Raw genomic sequence first — 17,144 nt, 5'->3', positions numbered from 1 at the left:
CATTCTCAGTTTCCCTTTCCACCTGTTTTGCTCACATAAACTGGGGTTAGTCCATTTTGCAGTAAGGAATCTGAACAGCATAGAATACTGTAGCACAAAGTCATTACTTAAAAGGAAAAAAAAAGTCTTATTAGGGAAGCATTCAGGGATGTAAAGGTTATGATGAGACAGGTCCTTCTTCCACTGAATGTCTTAACTCTGTGTGAAGTGACTTTGTAGTTAAAGCCACTGACTTTGTAGTTAAAGGCAACACATTCAAAAGCCCATACCACTGAGCCATTTCTAAATATCTATGTTCCATATAATTTCATACAATGGACAAAGACTAAAGTATTTGCTGAAGCCTTATTAATTCTCTGATTTCTTTCTTCCTCAGTAACAATTGAAAAACATTTCATTGTCCCTTTTTGGTGGTTTATTCAATTTATCCTGTATAGTCCCCATTTCACTCTTTCTTTGTTAGCACAGCACTTTTTCAGAGCTCTAAAATACTCTTAGGAGGGGGTATAAATCACATTTCTCTTTTTGACAGGAGGGGACATGGCTAGGAGGTGGACCTCAGAACTGCAAAGAGGGTAAGCTTCAGTCAAGACTAATACCTAAGATTCAGCATTGCAGTTAAGACGGTAAAAAAGCTTGACGGAATTGATATGAAAATGGCCATGTCGTGATGCTTCCTTAGTGCAAGGCTTTTTCAGCACTTCTTTGCCTTAGGTGACCTACATTCTCAAATGCTTCAGGGAGAGCTGGGAAGGTCAAAATGAAAGAGGAAACTACAGCAAGACTGACCACAGAACAGAAGCTTCCTGAGGAGGTACTTGCAGCAGTCAGCTGCTGGAATCTGAGACGCTGGGTATTTTTTTGTTCAGTTTAGCTTTAATTACTTTGTATCAGCATTGCTCAAAATCACCTGTTTGTTCACCTCAAATGTTGCTGACTGTCCCTGGCACTAGATTCCAGTAGTGTTTTCTTTGTGTGAAAGTAAGAATTCTTTTACTGTGAGATTTTTAAATGGACAACTGCTGACAAGTATTCATTGATTAGCAAATGAATTGATAAGAGATGTAGATTTGTGTTAATACTAAGTGATTTTTATCCAAGCAGCTACCACATGTCATCTTATTTTTTGTCTAGAGAAAATAACATAAGCCTATCCAACAGATTTAGCTGTGATACTTTTTTTTCTACTGGTGTAAAGACAAACAGATCTTTGTCAGAGCTCATCTGATCAGTGTGAATATGTACTGGCACCCGACATGGATTTATTGAAGTTCAACCTAAAATCAACACGTGAAGTTCTAGCCCCACTAAATTTAAGACCTTTATCATTAACATAAAAGGAGGTAGCATTTAATTTGCAATTCCCTTACTTTCTCAGTTACTGTTACTTTAAAAAAATAGAAAACTCAGGTTAAAGCCTGAATAAATGAAACCAAACCAAATCAAAACAGTCTGTTCAGTACTGCTTAGGATGTCAGTTCAACATGAAGAAAAGGGTCAAACACAAAAAAGGTTCTCAAATTCTGAGCTGTTTTTGATTTAGCTCTAATGTCATCTATGGCCACTTGGTGCTTATTCCTTAGAAGTGTTTGAATAGCTGAGTCCCACTCTTAATTTAGGTCTTCATCTATTGCAAATAAAAGCCAAGCAACTAGAAAATACAAAGTAAACCATCAACTAGAGTAAAACCAGAGTATTTTCTAGTCAATATTTACAATTAATACAATGTTTTCTATTCATCAATGGAATTGGACACTGTTCTTTCCACACTAAAAGACACAGGTGAATGTTCTGTCAAATTTTGCTGAAGCTGATCAAGTTATCCTTGTATTCAGGTGTTTAGATTAGACTTCTTCCAATTCTATCACCACTGTAGCAGGATTCCTGAGTAGAGTATTTGTCCACATGTCAAACAGCAAATTTTATACTCTAATGTGTCAAAGTACTACTACTGGCAGATTGTTTTGTGCAAGGCTGTGAATGGGAATACCTGAGACAGGAAAATGCACTCTGCTACTTCTGCTCTAGGAATGTAAAACTCTTGTGATGAACAAGAGCAAATTAGTATAAGGAGGAAAAGAACTCAGGCATTAAAATGGGGTTAAATCAGGCATGCATTGCTAGAGGACATTCAAAGCCTCAAATGCTGAGGTCTTTGGTTTTTTTGGGGGGTGGGGAGGGTTGGGGAGGCTGCTTTGGTTTTGTTTGTATTTTGTGTATGTGTGCACATGGAGCAGCCATACAAGTCATGTCAGACAAAAATCAAAGCTTCACTGGAGTTGAGGCTCCTCCTAGAATAGTCTCAGATCACATTTAAATTCTCATGGTTGAATGATCACTAAAATCATGTCAGTTGAGTTACTCAGAGCAAACATGATGTATTTTGTCAGCTTTGTACTTTCATATTGGAAGTATATCCTATTTAGGAGAAGATTGCATCACAGAGAGGCAGAAAGAAAATACTTGATGTGCCAAAAGGGAAAAAACCCACAAACATCAACAGAAACCCACCCATTAGTACTAAATTATCAAACAAAAAACCTTTCAACACTTGAACTTCATTCAATATGCTCCTACACTCTTGTTACAGCAGAAGAATTTCTAACATGAGCCAGAAGAATTAATTTGTCTCATGGGGCAAAGAGATGTGAAAATAACTGGAGTCAAAGGGGCAACTTCTTCAGGTTTCTAAGGACATCAAAGTCCCTAAGGCAGTTGACTACAATGTACTCGAAGTTGTGATTCAGCAGCTACCATCTCAACTGAGCTCTATAGCTTAGTTTCCAAAGCTCTGGTTATGTGAATTGTTACATTCCCCTGTAACCCAATGTTTCATAGATAATTGGCTTAAAATAATATTGATTAGTTTTATTAAGTACAAGTGGAAAAATATATTTTCAAAGCACTGTTGGTCTACCAGTTGGGTAAAACAGAAAAGTGCTAAGCAAAAAAACAAAATGAAATATAAGGGTTAAAAAAAAAAAAAAAAGCATCATGCATGATGGAGAGAAATCTCTGTGGAAATTATTTGACAAATTTTTACAGTATGTAACATGGTCTACCTTTTTTCCCAACAAAATAAGTCTGCAATAAAGCCACTAAATTTTGCCCAGCCTTCCATGAACTGCACTCAGAAGCGACTAAAAAAAATCTTGGGTTACATAATGACTCTCTCAGAACACCTCTGTGAGTTCATGTCCAGAACAGTACTTTGTAAAATAAATCAGAGCACTGTGTTCCATGGCCACCAGTCTGATAACCCAACCTTGTGCTTCCTCTGATAGCAAGAAGGAAAGGTAAGTACTCTGATTGATGCAGCTTCTTATTTTGTATTCTTGTAATTTTTAATTTAAAGTAGAACTAGTTTCACAAATAGGTGTTTTTTAAAGTAAAACACTTCAGAGGCTAAACTCATGATCTCTTACCTTTTTTGAGTCAAAGGAGAAAAAAAGCACTGAGTGAAAGAGACAGAATTTTCCAGTATACTTCCAGGAGCAACATACAAAAGTAGGATTGCAGAGAAACAGAAATATCAGGACCAGTATGAATCAAGTATGAATGCAAATACATGAGTGAACGCAGAGGGGAAAAAACAAACAACAAGTAACACCTAGATCAGTGGGTGTCTTTATCCTGCCTGGGAAACCACTTGTTTTAGATAGAGGAGCTGGTGATCCACATTGCATCTTGCCTGAGCAGGCACAGAGCTGCACTGTGCTGTGCTGCACACCCAGCATGGCCTTCAGGCTCTGCTGTGCTGTGCACACCTGTGTGGCCTTCAGGATGTGCTGTGCTCTTTGTGTCCCATGTCTGCAGGGTCTACTCAGCAGCTGGCTGCAGTGGAGGATTCTGCAGGCAGCTCCTGCTCCACCTGCACGTCCTTGTCCACGTCTAACAGTGTAGCCAGAAGTTCTCACCGCAGTAATCTTCAGGAATAGAGTTGAAGAACATTAAGAACATTATTAAATATCTTGAAGGACCAAAGAGGTGGAACTTCTGTCCACAGATGGAATCTGTCTAGCTTAGTGTGCCAAAGTCCACCCAGAGTCCATCTGATGCTGCATGCATGTGTGCTTCTCAGCATCTGAAGGGACAGACAAAAGGTTTACTCCCTATATATACTCCTGTTTTTATTCTGTCTTCTTTATTCTGTCTTCTTAAAGCAGCTATTTTATTAAGCCATTTGTTGTCAGGTCTTTCATGCTGATCTGCAGAAAGTGCCTTGCACATTCTTTGTCACCTCACCCGCATTACACACCTTGGTGCAGAACAGCAGGTACTCACAGTCTTAGCACATAAACATGCAGTTTATCAAGATATCTAATTAGGCAAACAAAAACCAGACTCTTATTAGAAAATTAGGTAAAAGGATCATTAATAAAACAGTAACGCTAAAAACACTCAGAGGTAGGACATGAAAAAACTAACTATAACAATCACTACGAACTTAGAAAGGTACAAAAAGTATTTTCAGGAGAACCAGGATATAGTTACTGATAATGAATAATCTAGGACATGTGCCAAGGATTTAGTAAACAGTGTCCCTTGTTCTGCTATGTGATGGTTTAACCCCAGCTGGCAACCACTCCCAAGCAGCCAATCACTCACTCCCCTTCCCCTTACCCCCACACCATAATGGGGAGGAGAATCCAAAGAAGATAAAACCCATGGAGTAAAAACAGTTTAATAATCAAAATAAATGTAAGTGTAATAGTACTTGATAATAGCAATAATAATGAAAAGCGAGATAACAAAAAGAGAAAGAACAAAACCCAATAGAAACGAGTGATGCACAGTACCATTCCTCTCCACTCACTGACTGACGCCCAGCCCATCTCCCAGCAGTGATCAGCCCCTCTCAGCCAACTCCCCCAGTATAAATACTGCACGTGATGTTCTGTGGTCTGGAAAATCCCTCTGGCCAGTTCAGGTCACCTGTCCTGGCCGTGCTCCCTCCCAGGTTCTTGTGCAGCTCCTCACTGGCAGAGCACAAGAACCTGAAAAGCCCCTGGCTCAGGGTAAGCACTGCTGAGCAACAACTGAGCCATTGGTGTGTTATCAACATCAGTCTCATACTGAATTCAAAACATCATGCTCTACCAGCAACTAGGAAAAGAATTAACTGCATCACAGTGGAAACCAGGATATGTTGCCAGAAGTAATCCTGGCCACACCATCTGAATATACACCCCTTGGTTCTTCTGACAGAATGAGTGAAATACAAGTGAGTGAGCTAAGTGAGATGAGCTTTAAAATAAAAATCACCATCCCATTCTGTATGATTGCACACAGAGTTTTCTTACATTGTATGCCACATTAATTGGTCCTCCCTTGAAATTTGCCAGCTTAGACACAACAGAGTATAATAAAAACCTTATCTCCAGTCATGGAGATAGGAAAGGAGAACAGATCTAACTGTGCTATACATGAGGGAGTGTCACAACTGAAAACAAACAAACAAACAAACAAACAAATAAACAAAACCCAGTTTCAAGTCATGGCCCAAAATACAGCAATAATGACTACACCATTCTTTGATGGCCAGGAGTGTGTCTGGCCATTCTAGTGAACAGGAATAGATTGGAAATTCCGGGCAATTATTGCATGATACCAGCTACAATGCCTTCACAGATCTGCTTGAACAAGAAATATAAATATCTCAAGCCATTTCAAATTTACTTCTTTTAAATACATGAAAAACAACTTGTTGATAGCAAGAAGGGAAAGCTGCATTTACAAGAGGCTAGATTCTGCCTGGTAAGTATTCCCAAATTCATTCTCTCATTTAATTTAGTACTGAATTTCATTCCTAGTGTGCTGGTCAGCTTCCCCGTCACTTCCAAGTAGTTCCCTCCTTTGGATCAAATGGGAATACATTAGGGTACAAAGGAGTATTAGAGCTCTAAATTGAATTTTGGAGGGAAAGCAAAGTTGCAATCAGCACACCAAGGAAATAGCGTACCAGAAATCCTGGCCTGAAAATAGAATAAAAAATAGCATAGAAATTAGCACTTTTACCAGAGCTTTTTAGCTTCATGTGAGAACACAGAATGGCTAAAAGCTCTGTTTGTGAAAACACTGCCTCCCAGTGCCATATTATCTGCCGTTAGAAAAATCTATGCTACTTTCTCCTAGGAGACTATATCAGAGAATATGCTGACTTGAAAGGGACACACAAGGATCATGGAGTTCAACTCCTGGTATGTTTAGCTATGTAGCTAATTATGCAACTTATTTAGCATAATTATGCTAATATGCTAATAAAAAGTTATGATATACAGTCAAACTTAGCAATAAAGTTGAAAGCTGTTTTACAGAAGAATGTGCAAAATGCAAAGCACCACTTCAGCATTTCTTATAGGAGCTTGATTTCCACAACTCTTTCACTTTAAAAGTCACTAGAAAATAATTTACAGACGTGTTAATAGCTGCTGCATTGTTTGCAGAGGAATTATGGAATTTCTAGTAGAGTTTCTCAGTTGCTCTCCCACACTAAAATTATTTACAAGACTAAGCTTAAAAATAAAGTAAAATGAAGTTTTAGGTGAGAACACACAGGGTTATGGAGCCTGTTCTAGAACTAGTGCCAAAGTTCATTTTAAATTGAAAGTGGAATACCCTCTTTAAATGTTTTTGTACTACTGGACAGAAAAAGCCACAGTCCCACTTACATTTTGGTCAGAGCCCCTCAGCAACCTGACAGCAGGCAAATCCTCTCTTTGTGGTCAGTCCTTCGGGTTTTTTTTCTTTGACTCAACTCAGAAGTGATTTGAAAGCACATTATGTAATACTCTAAAGCTGCTGTTCCAACAAACTGTTTGGCTGCCAGTGTGTGACAACCTGAGTCCTTCCCAAAGGCAACAAAGCAGAGAATATCATCTGCTTCATCATGCCCTCAGCATACTAATGTTCAGCAAGAAAATGAACATATGAACTCATGCTTATTACTTCCCCACGGAACTCATGAAGAAACACTCACTAAACCCACAAAGACCGCACTGACTGCAAAGAGAAGGCAACATTTTTGTCTCACAAGCTAAGTGGGTTGACAGAGCTCAACAAAGTTTTTCTGTCATTTCTAAGAACAAAGAACATGCAGCATGGCACAAATCATAATAATTTTGTCAAAGGTAGTGTGAACAAAAATTTTAAGTAAAAAGTGGAGCTGGGAAGTGAAGAAGTATCTCACACAGGAAAAAAAATAGAGTGTGCTTTACCACAACAGTATGTCTTCAGTTAAACCCACTTGAGGGCTTCAGACTCTTGTACATGATTTATATAATTCTTTATAGAACAACCCTTTATCAGTGGACATTATTAAAATAATCTTCTTACGGAAGTCTGCATAATCTTTCCAACCAGTCCTAGAGGGATGAATGTGTTTGGAAAATCTTGGGGGAAAAAAGCAGCAGGTGTGGAAGATAGGAGAAGTGAAAGTAAATTACTGTTTTCAGGATTGCCAGATTTTCACCACAAGAAATTAGCAAAAATAATGTGATATGTTCACTTTTCAACATGGTACATGTTGGTGTGAAATAAGACCCACTTCTTCCCCTTTAAAATATGGACAGCTAAACTTTTAGACATCATTTGAAGAAAAATGGCTTGCTTTTTTTAGAGCTGTGAACTTGTTCCAAGATGAAGGACCCAGGTCCTTCTTTATCATTTTCATGCTGGATGTCAGGAAAAATATCAGAACAAGCTTGCCATGGGAGGGATTGTGTATCTGGATCAACAAAGATTCTTGATGTCTCCAGCCCTGAAAGTTTTCAAGACTCACCTAGGCAAAGCTGCAGCTGACCAAGGTGGTAAAAATTCTGGATCATTCAGATATCCAGAATATTTATAACCTTTTGAAAACAGAACAGTACAAGCAGCAGTGTAAAAAAAGAAGAAAATTATGGTACAGGCATGGGAAGAGAAAATCCAACAAACCAGGGAATCTCACAGAACTGTCATGTTGGCACCATGAGCATACAGGACCACCTATAAATTCTCTCACATCTATGGTTTCATTTGACAAACAACTCCTGATTAGACTAAGAACTGGTAATGCCAGCTATTTTTAGCCACATCTGTACAGACAGGAACTCTTTTGGAATTGAATTTGGTAATTTAACCCCTCTGTTACCATCTGATTTGACACAGGACTGGTTGTAAGCAACTGGACCATTTTAAAGCTAAGGATTTTAAGGTAATTATAGGAATTTAAAACTCCAGTACCCTTCTTGCAGAACTGGAAGAAGTTTTTGATGTGTTTCTTTCAACTCTGCTTTTTCAGAGGATTATTTTTAAAAAGCCCATGAATACTGGAACTTTAGGAGTGGTTAGGGCATCCTTCTGGTGGAATACTCAGTTTGGTATTTCTTGATACTCTTCAAGTAATTCCTGTCAAACCAGAGAATGATCCTCCGGACTAATATTCTGCCTCCTCAGAACTGGTCACTTTGATTTTAAATTTACCTTTATATTGCACACATACAGCTAAGAGAATATGTGAAGCTCATTTTACAGGCGTTTTATGTTTATCTAAAACAGGAGATTGATAAGTTACTGATAGTGGTGGAAGCTGAACTCTGTACTTATGCATTAAAGGGTTTTTCTTTCAAGTGCCCACTGCAACTGGGACCATGCTCTTTGGTCATCCATATGTAGGTCTGTCTTGGGTTTTGTAACCAGAAAAACAAAAAGTTATTCTATTCCATCTGTTGAAACCCGGCTGGGGAGATTTTCTTTACCTGTTGTAACTCCAGGAGGGAGGGGGTAACTGCCTTCTCTGATAACAAGCCGGCTGTTAAAACCAGGTGGGGCATTGTTCTTTATCTCTGTTCAGTCTTCCACTACCTCCATGGGGATGTCTTTTGTTAATGGACCATTAAAGCTCACCAATGACATGACATATTACATCATCCTATTGTGAGATGCTCTACCCAGGGAGGAGGAGCCAAACCATTTTCATCTAGATAAAAAGGAGCCACAAGTGTCACCAGACAGCCAGTGTTCCCATGGGACTCCCAAAGGAAGACTGGACCCATCTCTGGACCCTTGGCTCCACAGGATCATCTCTGCTTCCAATAGGAACACATCTGCCACTCCAGGAGGGCTTACTTTTGGACTCTTTCTAACACCCTGACCAACAGGGTGTCAGGTTGTATTCCTGACTCTGTCAGGGTTTTCTAGGATTTCGTGTTTGTTTGCTTACTTGCTTATTCTTCTGTACTACAATATTTATGTATTTTTAATATATCCGTAGCAAAGAAATGCTATACCTATTCCCAAAATCTTTGCCTGACAGCCTTTATTTGCAAATTTATTATAATTTGGAAAAGGGGAGGGGGGGGGGGCGCCCTACATTCCAAGGGAAACTCCAATCTTCCCTGGCAGATACCTGTCTATCTAAACCCAGAAAAGGTCACATTATGACTGTAGCCTGTTATTCATCCCTTCAAATGGGTTTTAGTTTCCCAAACAAATAGAAAGTCAAAAGGATAAATGGTGCCCTCTAACCAAAATGTGCTCAGTATGGCAGATGAACAACCACAAACTTAATAACAGTCTGATATTATCTGTCCTTTAGTGATCATATGGAGGCGATAAACCACCTTAACTCAAGTGAAGAAAGTCAATTCTTGGAAGGTGACCAGCAGATGACAAGCTGCTTCTTAGTTTTTCATTCCTGTCCCCACGCCTGGACATAAACAGAAAAAAGAGAAAGCACAGCCAAAGAGCCATAAGAAACAAATCATTCTTAACAGTGGTTTTTAGAACACTTACTACTCATGTTAAAACACAAGAATAACCCTGACATTGTCTTATCACAAACAATGAATTTGGGGCCAGTATGCTCCCAGAACAGAGGAGCCATGGCAAGGTAACCGGGTGTTGTTCAGAATCTCCTTTTAAGACAGTATCTTTCAAAGAAGGTTAATTTATTGATGGAAATTCTTTATGACAAGGGATCGATGCAATGAAAACTTGAGAAACTCACTGAAGCATTTTTTATCAAAATATCCCATCTTAAAAAGGCTGATTGTATGTGTATTTCTCAGCTTTGTAACAGCCCCAGTCTTGGCACTTCAAAGTTTCACGTACTGTGCATGTCACTGCATTGAGGGATTATAACAAACCAGGGGATTTACAGCCCAGACTAACAGCAGTTGGATTTCTTTGGGAGTTTAAAGCCCTGTGAGCCATTCTGGTCCTGACTGGTCAGATGCAACTAGGCAGCCACATAGCTTAGAATACAGCCAACAGCTGGACGAATGAGGTCAGAGATGATTGATTCAGCTCATAAATAGTAAACAAGGTTTACCATTGAAGGCAATGGGACATAATTACCAAGCAGAGAAGCCCAGTGGAGTATTTTGGCAACTTGTGAATAAACTTGTGATATTTTCTCCAAACCCCTGCTTTCTTTTTAACAGGTGTTAATGTGTTATCTTCTTCCTTTTTGTTGTTTTATTTGGTTAGAGCACAAAGAATTGGGATTTTTGCAGGAAAAAACTCTTGCTTACTTGCTTTCTGCAGTTCCTATGACACATTTTGATGCTGATTAATCAGTACCAAGGAGATGTTAGAGTGAACTGAGAAGAAACAGTCTTCTACAACCTACTAGCATAGATAAGGGCAATGAGATGTATGATCCAGTTGTCCAGTGATGACATGGTTAAATGCCTCATGCTTTTAATGCAAGACTACAAACAGCCAGCCGTGTTCTAAAGAGCAAAAGCTTCCCTTTTCCACAAAGACATTGCTCTTACAGCAGCAAGTTATCACACTGAAGAACATTTTCCCCTAATTAAAGTCAATACAAGGAATGCAAGCAAGTCAGGTTTTCACGTCCACCTCTCCAATGAGTCATTTACAGGTTTAGGAGTTCATTAATGAAATCCAATATCCTGATGATTACATGAGCTTCATAAGATTTTTTTCTCTTAGCATTAATTTTCTGAACCGGTTCTATTCAGATAAGTAATAAGGGTATAGTCTTTAACCTTGTTGTCAAGAAAAGCAAAGATAGGCAGACTGTAACCATGGGACCAGATGATATCAAGCATCCTAGCAACAGGGATCTACAAACAGCAGCTGGAAAACACATTCTCCTAGCTATTTCATGGAATTATTGTGGGGTTTTATACTGAGACTACCACAATCATTTAAAAGGATTTTTCTCCTCCCCTCCCCTCCCCCATGTAAACAAGTCTCATTACAAAGCTCAAAAGAAAAATATTTCGAATATAGATGAACAATTTGCACTTGGACAGCTGCCCTGTAATGATGCAACAGAACACAAGGCCTTATCTCTCTTGGATAGCAAGTGATGTCAACAGTAGCTATGCTAACAAAGAGGTCGATAATGACTAGTAAACATAACCCAAACAATTGAGTAAGTGAAGGGTAAGCCATCAGGGGCTGGTGCAGAAGAGAGGCTAGTGCTTTTACAAGGCCTTTAAAAAAATTCCTTGTTTATTTGTATCAGGAACACACAAAGCAGGGGCAGACAATTAGATGGACTCTTTTTATTAATTATTATAGAGAAATTTTCATTATCTTTGCATACATTTCACAGCAATTCAGTTCCAGACACTGTTCAGTAGAAAACCCCAACCATTCAGTCTAATAGACTGTCAAACTGGTCTCTTGGAAGAATAATATCCCCAGCAGCATTTTGTGAGAGACAGTATGTGCATACACAAGAGAAAATTAGCATTTCTACTGAACCAGTAAAGGGCAGCTGTGTAGAAAGTTACTTCGAGCTAAATAGGTCACAATACAATGCACCAAAATAGAGTTCATTAAAAAATCCAACAAAACTGCAAGCAATTATTTGTTTGCTTTCAGGTTTCCCTTGAAAAAATTGTGAAAAAATTTGTTGGCTGGCAAATTTTACTTCATGCTCTTTATAAGTAATTCTTCCTTCTATGCACACTGAAACAACATATGTTCCAAGAGGGTACTGGGCAAAGGCTACTTTTAAGAACAATGCTAAGAAAAATGTCAAGACTCCTTATTACTGCTCCAATTACAGATTGCATCTGAAGCCTATGAGAACTATTCATAACAAACAACTTGACAAGTCTCTATTTAAACAAGTATCAATAAATGTCACAACTGAAAATAACACATCTTCATTTTCAGATTTATCTCTGTCTTCTTTATGGGCTTTGTCAATTAAAATGTTCAATATTGCACTTGCCAGGTGCCTTTCCTTATAAAGAAGGAACAACTTCTAACAGTTGCCACACAAAGATGTTTTGCCATCCACGTGATACATAGCTTCAAAGTGATGAACACACCTTACTTCAGATGTTTGTTGAGTGGCTGTGGTTTAAACTCGTCTTGGAATGACAGAATCTACACTTCAGTGCCTCCATGACTTTTTACAAGCCCTCCTGCTTTTATCTAGTTTTCAAGCAATGTTTTTGAAGCATAAGTAAGTATACTAGGACAAGAATCCTGTGAAACAGCTAAAACCAAAAAATTGACTTTAAAACCAGTATCTACTCTGTCTCAGGATTTTTCACCAAAATTCTTAAAAGGTGATCATTTACTTCTTGGGTTGTAGAATACGTGAGTGCTCTCAGCTGAACAACAAACAGATGATTCCATGATGTATTTATTTGAGATACTGCCAGAAATCCACACCTTGCACTAATATATCTGACTCACACAGTACATGGGAGAAAAACAAACAAAAAAAATGAATGCATGAAAAAGATTATTTTAAAAAAAGTCATTCTGGATGTTTAAAACAAAGACATTAGTAATTTCTATTAAAGTAATTAAAGGGAAAAGATCTTAGAAAATGAAGGTACACAGATTTGTTCTTTTATTGTTGTTAATTTTTTTAAAAAGTTCTTTCCAGTGTAAACTATGTCTTTAATCTTAGCAGATCCTGCATGAAGTGTTACTGTTCACCAATCATCACAGGTGTTTACGACAAATACTTGCATATTTAAACAAACGTTGACAGCAATTTTCAGTTCGCTGAAAATTCCAGCCACTTTGAGCTTGGCAGAAAGCCCTGTCAAACCAGATACAAAGGCTACAAAAAGCAGGGCAACACAGGAAGTACAGTTTTTGCTTACACTGTTATGGCTGTTACATGACATTAGTAATGGTATAAATATATAAACAGACATCAGAATGGTGACAAAATTAACTAAACTCCAGACCCTTATCCAATCAAAGTGGCTTGAACTGAGAATACTCGAAGCAGTCTGTAACCTGCTGACACATTCTGTGCACTTCACCAGCATAAATTGTGCAAGTGACTTCTGCACTGTTTGTTCCTCAAAATAGCATTTAACTGGGGTCAGTCAGGACTTGCAGATTTTATCAGCTTTGAAAAGGCAGTAGAACATCAAATCTAAAGCAAAGGCCCAGGTTACTACAAAGTAACCTGTTACTACCTTATTCTTAGTTTGATACCTCCAGATCTTTCTCACTGAAATATCCACTTGCCTGACCCCATTCCACTTAGCCAGCTGTTCTGGCCCATGTATGTGGGAAAAGTGACTGATGATAGGTAAAGTGTTGCAGAACCCACTAAAACTTTTAATTCTACAAATAATTTCAGTCAACAGTTGGATAGTCAAAGGAGGACAATTGTTAAGGAGGCTTCCCTGTCTGATCATCCAGGATTCATTCTGGCATCACCTAATCTGAGACCAAGTCCCCATTGGCAGCTACATCCCCCATACTTCCAGTCAGACCAGGTTTCCTTATGGGCTCAGCCCCAGGTTTCCCTTAGCTGTGTCTCTGATGTCCAGATCCTTAAAATAATTAAATCTTGGAGCAATAACAAAATAACAGTTTGAGCTCAGTGTCTCCAAGAAGGGACCCTGAACACAGGAACCCCTGGGCTTTTATACCCTCACAGTCTAAGCATGGGAAAGTCTGAAGTCATCAGCTCCTGAAGTATCTCTTAGTGTCCAGTCACCTGGCTGTGCCACAGGTCCCTGGGTAGGTCACGGCCTCTTCTCTGAGGCTTGGGCTCCCACACCCAGAGCACTCAGAGCTGTACTCCATACATGACCACTAAGTGTACTCCTCAACACACTGACCACTAACTGCTGCCCATATTTTAGGCATATTTAACACAGCAAACTCTGCTGTCCATCTAGTGGTAGTCTGGCTGCATACAACAGCCTTAAATGTGGGAGATGTATAGACAAATCCATTCCTTCATTCCCACAGCAGTTACTTCCCAAGTTAAAGATACTGGAACAAATCCCACATGGGTCCCTGTTAAGAACAAGCAAACAGAAATGTCTACTTCTGATCCTGCCCATTTTTCATCATGGAAAGAATGTCACTTATTAAGGCAACAAAGCTTATGTGGCTACATGATTGCCTCTCTCTGTTTTACATGAGGTTTTAATGAGAGTCAGGAGAGGCTGAAATAGCTCTTCTGCTACTTAAAGTCAAGCAGAGAAACCCAGTACGTATCCTCATAACATAGAAAATTGTTCTCCTTGGTTCCATCACCATGCATATGTAGAGTATAAAAAGTAGCAGGAAAAAAGGCAGACTAAACTACACTATACTCTCAAAGGTACCTGATGCCACCACATGAATTTTTTAATTGCAAGTTTTCAGTACTTTGACAAACACTCTTCTAGAGTAGTTTACATTTACTCTGATTAACTCTTAACTTATCCTGAAGATTGTGAACTGAAAACCAGAACAGCATGTGGTTCTTGATCGTCAGCAAAACAGGCTGAAGTAGCCAGAATCAGGGCTCAGGGAAGTGGACCAGTTGCTCCCTGGCCAGCCTTCCTACTATTCATGTTGTTAGTTAATGAAGTGCACTAATTTAAATGTGCATTTGTATCAGCTCAAAACTCTTACTTATTCGGAATACCAATCATCAAAGTGTACTTTCATTTCAGTGTGGGCTAAAATACACTCAGTTTGGGTGAGTGTGCACAAACACAACCACAATGTATCTCAACACCCTCCAGACAAAACTGGAGACAGCCAAGACTGTTCTTATCTTTTACAGCAACCCAGGTTACAAGAAACAAGTTTGGCCACTTCTTTACACAGACATTTGTAATCTCCTGGGGAAACAATGCCCTACTCCTCACAAGCCACGTGGAATTTATAGGTGAACAAAACAACACTGAGCCACATTACAGACTACAAAAGGAACCTTTTCCTCTCAGAGTTCTGTTTGCACTACAGAAAAATACCTATGCAAGCACTTGCTGCAACTTTGAAGTTAAAATAACATGATCTAGATTGAAAAGGTGTTTACAAAACTTAATGTGTGGGATCTCCAGAATGAAGACTATTCCCCACATTAAGATTTTAATCTTGAATCAAAGATCTGGATATTGTAGCTCCACATGTTTAAAATGTGTTTTTAATTACTAACATGAAAGCAGAGAGCTCAGGTACTCATATGCCAGTGTTTTGTCACTCTACATGGAAACCTTCTTTGTGGTTGTTTACTTCTCATTTTAAAGCAATTGTTCAATTCTGTATGTCTTGGACTAGGAAAGGTAGGAAAAAATTGATATAAAACATGCAATTTCTCTTTCTGAAAAAAAATAGTGAAACGTTCCTTCAATTTAACAAAGGAAATTTCAAACACTTGCCAATAACCAGGAGCAAAGAACTAACAAAAAAAAAAAAAAGGTCTTCTGAGATTAGAAAGATTTTGTTTTGTTGGAATACCTTTGTCATGGAACAGTCACAACAGATCTAAGAAGATCGTTTTGGAAAATACCACAATAGTCAAATTGCTTGCCAGAGCTTATCTATGTCTTTCATTTTTTGTGGTATAAAGTGATTTCTTTAGGCTGAGAGGCCCAATGAAATCTCTTGCATAGGCTAAAAAAGTGTTTCCAGGCTGCACTGAACTCAAGGATTGTCTAAATCTTTTCTGTAACACCACAAAATACACCTGTTATTTTTCCTGCAGTGCTGCTACTGTTTTTTCTAGTAAGAATAACATGAAACAATCTAAATTTTGAACACACTTTCTAAATTTTGTTCCCATTCTCTTTTGCCAGGGTGCCAGAACACTTTCACATTTTTCCCTCTTCCCCCTGCACTCCAGTTATTGGGACAAGCATCTTTCTAAGCATTGACACCCACAAGGCCAGTGCTCAGCATTAAGGCATCAAGATAAGAATATTTATGCCTGTGTTAAACCATCCTGGTACTGTAGGTACAGGAGCATAAAAGCCCCAGCAGACTTATATCACTTGGTTTTGTGACTGATATGTTTAGCTTCAAGTTCTCTGAAGATGGATATAACATCTTTCTGACACTTCTGTTAATGTCCAAGTGATTTTTCATGTTTCTCTTACCCTTTACAGAGGGTATTCAATTAAAGATAAGAGTATAGTTTGACAGTTTCAAACCTGTTTTTTTAACACAGAAAATGTTAAACTTGCAGACATTATGTCTGCAGGTTTCCTTTGCAGCTATAGACTTCTAGGAATTTTTTCTCAGACAACACCTAACCTTTTGAAAAGCAAACCTGTTATTTTCACTGAAATATAGATATGTCTCTCATAAAAATATAGTAATTCTCAGTTTACCAGAGAACCAGTAATATATAAACTGCCTATCCATGATGTCAATTCTATTACTGTGTCCTCATTAAATTGCCTCCAAACTGGCTTGAGATTTGTCAATGGCCCAGGCGAGATTAAAGGCAGCTGTTCTGAGGATGAGAAGAATGGATCTAAATTGCTCCCACAAACAGCAAAAGGAGATCGCGTAATATGAGGCAAACATGTGGCAAAGACCTGGAATGCTTGGCTTAGTTTTCCGGCTGCTGTTGGGGGGCAAGGATACAAGGACAGATGGCAACAACTTGCTTTTTCCTTACCCTTTCCTTGCCACGTTGTATTCCTGTGCCACTCACCTCAGCTGTTCTCTCAGCAGCAAGCAAAAGGACATATACTCAAAGACCAGAAGAGAGAAGGAATGGAAATAAGGTCAGTAATGTTCATTACAGGAAGATAGTGTGAAAGGTACACAAAGAGTGTAATTGTCTCATGCCTTTTTAACATATGTCAAAACCAGTTGCACACTACATCTGTTGTAAAATTAGAAGTTTCAATGGAAGATCTGGACACTTTTCCTCCAGAATACACTTACCTGGTCTCTCCCCTCTAGACAAG

This window comes from Chamaea fasciata, unplaced genomic scaffold (assembly GCF_029207755.1).
Source record: "Chamaea fasciata isolate MVZ Bird 193981 ecotype frontalis unplaced genomic scaffold, bChaFas1.0.hap1 SCAF_1, whole genome shotgun sequence".
NCBI lineage: Eukaryota > Metazoa > Chordata > Aves > Passeriformes > Sylviidae > Chamaea > Chamaea fasciata.
The sequence above is the reverse complement of the archived record's forward strand: the minus strand, read 5'-3'. Positions refer to the sequence as shown.